The sequence below is a fragment of the Vicia villosa genome, unplaced genomic scaffold (assembly GCF_029867415.1).
Source record: "Vicia villosa cultivar HV-30 ecotype Madison, WI unplaced genomic scaffold, Vvil1.0 ctg.000434F_1_1, whole genome shotgun sequence".
In the NCBI taxonomy this organism is placed as follows: domain Eukaryota; kingdom Viridiplantae; phylum Streptophyta; class Magnoliopsida; order Fabales; family Fabaceae; genus Vicia; species Vicia villosa.
Genome location: NW_026705206.1, coordinates 117969 through 123968, shown reverse-complemented (window position 1 = coordinate 123968; position 6000 = coordinate 117969).

Below are 6000 nucleotides of genomic sequence, written 5' to 3'. Positions count from 1 at the left end.
CTCTTTATAGACCTGTTTCCAATGCAGTTGCTACTAACAAAATCTTAAGATGCTTGAACAGGGAATGGCAACCCAAGGTTACAGCAATAAAGGAAGCAAATGATCTAAACACCTTAGACATTACCACTCTCTTTGGTAAACTAGAGGAACATGAACAACACCTTAAATGCCTTGACATGCATGAGAAAAGGGCAAAGAAAGAAAAGAACATGGAGAAAGAGGTAGAGAAGAAGTCAATAGCTCTAAAAGCTTCAAGCTCCAAGACCTCAAGACAAGAGCTAGAGGATAGTGATACAAGTGATGACGAAGACTCCGATGATGAGGAAATGGGACTGTTTGTGCGAAGATACAACAAATATCTAAAGAAAAATGAAGCAAAACATTCTGACAAAGGATTGATCAACTATAGAAAGCAATCAAACAAGTTCAAACAAGATGACGACAACAAAGGAAAAATCAAAGGCCCTTGCTTTAATTGTGGGAAAGCCGGTCACTATAAACCGGATTGTCCATACCTTAAGAAAGAAAAAGAGAAGAACCAAAGCAAAGGTCATAACAAATCTAAGAGAGCCTACATAGCATGGGAAAGTGATTCATCTAGTGAAAGCTCATCAAGCGATGAAGAAGAATCAGCAAACTTATGCCTTATGGCTCATCAACACAAGAAAAAGAAAGTTGTAAGTCATCTTAAACCTGAACTCATAGATAAGGTATCTCATTCTCAACTAAAACTTGCTTTTGAAGAATTACATAGAGATGCAATTGAAGCTTTCAAACTTTTGGCCTCAAATAAGAAAATCTTTTCATATCTTGAATCAAAAGTTGAGAAAACCGAAAAGGATATGGAAGCTTTAAAACAATCTATGCTAGACATTCAAAAGGATAAAGTTGAAATAGATCCTACATCATGGTTTGGTTGTGAGACATGTCACATTTGGCAAAAAGAAGTAAGAGATCTAAAAGCCAAGTTAGACAAGGCTCTACAACCAAAAGTGACTTTTGCGGTTGATCCAAATAAGTTCAAAAGATCGTATACTCCTTTATATAGTAAATACACTTTTGTACCAAAAGTATCAACTAGCAAAACAGCATATTCTCATCATATTACCTGTCATTATTGTTGCAAAAAGGGACATACCATTGAAAAATGCAAATTTAGGAGAATTTTAGTTCCTAAAGGAGTATTTCAATGGTTGCCTAAGTGCAACAAAATGTGTACTCACTACCAAGGACCCAATGAAAATTGGGGACCTCCCTCTCTAAATTAATCTTGCAGGAAAAGTGTCTTGACATTGCCGAAAGGTTGTGGTTCCTTGATAGCGGATGTTCAAGACACGTGACGGGAGACCTATCTCTTTTCGTTGAGTTTCAAGCAAAGAAAAAGGGGTATGTCACCTATGGAGATAACAATCGGGGAGCCATACTTGGTAAGGGAAGTGTCCATCCACTGAAGACATTGTCAAGGATAAGGAAGACGAGAATGAAAGTATTGTAAAGAAAGATGCTGAGAGAGAGAAAGATGAGTCTCATGATGAAAATGAAAAAGAAAGCATCTCAAACAATGAAGAACTTCCTAAGGCCTGGACAAATGTGAAAGACCATCCAATTGACAATATAATAGGAGACATCTCAAGGGGCGTTACAACACGCTCAAAGATAAGTAACTTCTGTCATCATTTTGCTTTTGTTTCACAAGTTGAGCCGAAAAACGCTAAGGATGCATTACTTGATGAGCATTGGCTAATGGCCATGCAAGAAGAATTAAACCAATTTAAACGGAATGATGTTTGGGACTTAGTCCCTCATCCGGGAGATCATCAAGTAATAGGCACTAGATGGGTTTTTCGTAACAAACTTGATGAAAACGGCGTTATTACTAGAAACAAAGCTAGATTAGTTGCCCAAGGTTATAATCAAGAGGAAGGTATTGATTATGAAGAGACATACACTCCTGTAGCACGTCTCGAAGCTATTCGTCTCTTACTTGCTTATGCGTGTTCTAAAGACTTTAAACTATTCCAAATGGATGTTAAAAGTGCTTTTCTAAATGGCTATATAAATGAAGAAGTCTATGTTGCTCAGCCTCCCGGCTTTGAAAATTACATGTACCCAACTCATGTTTATAAGCTGAAACGTGCTCTATACGGTCTTAAACAAGCCCCTCGGGCTTGGTACGAACGTTTGAGCAAATTTCTTCTTAGTCAAGGGTACTTTAGGGGTAAAGTTGACACTACTCTCTTTATTAAAAGAAAAGATAAAGATGTTCTCTTAGTCCAAGTTTATGTAGATGATATTATATTTGGGTCGACTAATGCAAAACTTGTCAAAAAATTTCTAAGCTTATGCAGAGTGAATTTGAGATGAGTCTCATGGGTGAGCTAAATTTCTTCCTTGGCCTACAAATCAAGCAACTCAGTCATGGAACATTTGTGAATCAAACTAAATACTGTACGGAGCTGCTCAAAAGATTTGGAATGAGTGAAGCGAAGGAAATTGACACACCTATGGCAACAAATACTAATCTAGACAAAGATGAGAAAGGTAAAGAGGTTGACGTGAAATTGTACCGAGGTATGATAGGTTCACTATTGTATCTTACTGCCTCAAGACCAGACATTATGTTTAGTGTGTGTATGTGTGCAAGATATCAATCTTGTCCAAAAGAATCTCACTTAAAAGCTGTCAAAAGAATTCTGCGATACTTACGTGGAACTACTACATATGGCCTATGGTATCCAAAGGGAAATGAGTGCCATTTGGTAGGATTCTCCGATTCAGATTTTGCTGGCTGCAAATCCGATAGAAAAAGCACCAGTGGAACATGTCATCTATTCTCAAATTCATTGATAAGTTGGCATAGCAAGAAACAAGTATCGGTTGCATTATCTACTGCTGAGGCAGAATATGTAGCTGCTGGAAGCTGCTGTGCACAAATATTATGGCTCAAGCAACAACTTCTTGACTTTGGTATTAAGCTTGATCGCATACCTATCATGTGCGACAACACAAGTGCCATAAACTTGAGTAAAAATCCTGTCTTACACTCACGTACCAAGCATATTGAAATAAGACATCACTTCCTACGAGATCATGTAGAGAAAGGAGACGTTACATTTGAACATGTAGAAAGCAAGAAGCAACTAGCCGACATCTTCACCAAACCTCTAGCAACGGAGCAATACTTCAACATTCGTAGGGAATTAGGGATACTCGATATCTCTAATTTGGGCTAATTACGTTTGTTCTCTCTTAATATTATTCCTTTACTTTATATATATATTTTTCTGCTAACATTTCTCTTAGCGTAAAGGTAGTTCATCATAAAGCAGGCGTCATTCCACATTGACTAAAGGCTGCCACTAAAGTTGACACCTACATATTGAGAAAGCGGTAACGTAATTGTTGTTCACTTCCAAAAATATTATTGATACTATAATATGCTATCAATTAACATGCTTATAGTGACTTCATACATATATCTCTCTTGCTCATATATGTGTCTCATCTTTAATACACCTTTAAACATATTTGGCTCTCATGCTATCACTATCTACCTTTTATCTACTATACTATGAATGCTAGCGTTTTATCTATGTTTCTCTCGTTACTCTCCTCTTTTGTTTTTCTTGTATCTCTTTTGATGTTGTCAAAGGGGGAGATAGATGCTGAGTGTACGGGGGAGCTCAGCTGAGTAAATAGATGTTGAGTGTACGGGGGAGCTTTTACCACTTATTGCCAAAGCTTCTACTACCGGTTTGCCATCATCAAAAAGGGGGAGTATGTGAATACAAGATCACACTCACAAAGATGTTTTTGATTCATGGCAAACTCAACAAGCATACAAGCAACAAGGTACAAGCAGAAGAACTCAAAGAAAAGCAAGCTTTGGTCACTCATAACAGAGCAGGTCGACCTACTATGCATACAGGTCGACTCAACACAAGCAAAATAAGAGGAACTCAGAAAATCAGCAGTTAGGTCGACCTACTCCCAACACAGGTCGACCTAAAATGAAGAAATTTACATATCATTCTGCTAGGTCGACCTACACAACAACTAGGTCGACCTAATTTGAGAAAATATCCCTAAAACGTATCTGAGTGGATTCTGGTCGACCTACTTCTTTGACAGGTCGACCTAACTGGGAACAAATGACATCCAAAGAATATGCAGCTCTGTTAGGTCGACCCAACCCTAAATTAGGTCGACCTATCTGATCAAAACTGACATCCAAAGGATATGCAGCTCTGTTAGGTCGACCCAGCCCTAAATTAGGTCGACCTATCTGATCAAAACTGTCAAAATTTATGGTTTTCTCTGCATCAACTGAAAAGCTCTCATATATATTATCCAAGGTTCAATTATTGCATACAACACCAAAGACTGAAAGATACACAAAGGCTTCTCATCTTCGTTCTTCGTCATCTCCAACACAATTACACATAATCATTCTTGCGTTGAGGGTTAATGATCGAGTTCGATAACGTCCATGGAACGGAATTGAAGATTCCTAGTGGGTGAAGATTTGTGGGGTTTTTGGTGAATAAAATCCGAGGGTTTTGTCCTCCAAGATAGGTGTTTCTTGGGGGTTTTTATCAAGAGGCTTCATCGAGGATCCATCTGAGTGTGAAGATTGAAGAACAAGGGTTCAAGGCAATTCAAGACACTGCAGAAAAGGGATCAAGTGAAGCTCTTGGATCACCTTGATCTGACTCAAGATTAAGGGGGAAGAAGATTCAAAGGATCGACAAATTCGGTTTATTGTTTATCGCTTTGTTTTCTTCTTTGTATATACTACTTTCAACATTAATGGAAGATTTCCCAATTTCAATTTGGAATTGGGGGCAGACGTAGTCGTAGCGAGGACGATCGACGAACTGCCTGAACAAATATCGTGTTCTTGTCGCTTTTATCTTTTCATTTACGTTCTATTCATATTTGGTCATAATTGCTAAATTGATTAACGATTCAAGGGTTAAAATTGTGAATTAAGGTTCTGCATAAACATCACAATTCACCACATCTTGAATCATCATCAATTTGAACATTATCACCAAGTGTTTGTCTTTTTGCTTATTCCATTATTACTGCATTGCAAACCAAAGTTTGTCAATTTAGAAGTTAATTGATTTTCAGCTGTGAAACGTATTGATTCGATAACATATCACTTCATCGTTAATCTCAATTATCTTGTGGTTTTGTCACATATACGACCCTTGCAATAACGGTCCGGAATAGACGCAAGTCGATTCAGAACCGCTTTCGCTTTAGTTCGAAATAATTCCAAAAAACTCTGTGAGATCTATTCACCCCCCCTCTAGATCCTCAGGCCAGCGTCTAACAAAAATGCCTCCACACGCTGAATTCTAGCGAATTCTCTGAGAGGTGCCACCAGTATTTAATTTATCTTGATCTAAGGGTGCGTTTGATTTGCAAAATATAAAGTACTGGACAGAACAGTACAAGACAACTTTTTGTATTGTACTGTGTTTGATGGTTACTGGACTGGACAAGTGTTTTCTCGGTTTTGCTTGATATGTCTATGCACCAGACAAAATAATATAATTTCTAATATAATATTATTTATTGATATATAAATATAATATTTATGAATCAAAATATTAAATGATAAGGAGGAAAAAAGATGAAGAAATAGTTTTTGTACTCTATTTTGTTTAATATGTTTATGCAGCAGACAAAATAATATAATTTTTTATATAATATTTTTTATTAATATTTTTGAATCAAAATATTAAATAATGAGAAGAGAAGAAAAATAAGAAATTGAGATTTTTTCTCTACTTTATTTGATATGTCAATGAACCGAATAAAAACAGTATAATATTTATTATAACATTTTTTTGATATATAAAATATTAATATTATATTTATGAATTAAAATGTGAAATAATAAGAAAGAGAGTAAAAAAATAATTTTTTGATAATTCGTGCTTGGGACAAAAAGTTGTCCCATGGTTTAGTGGGGGACAATAAATTATC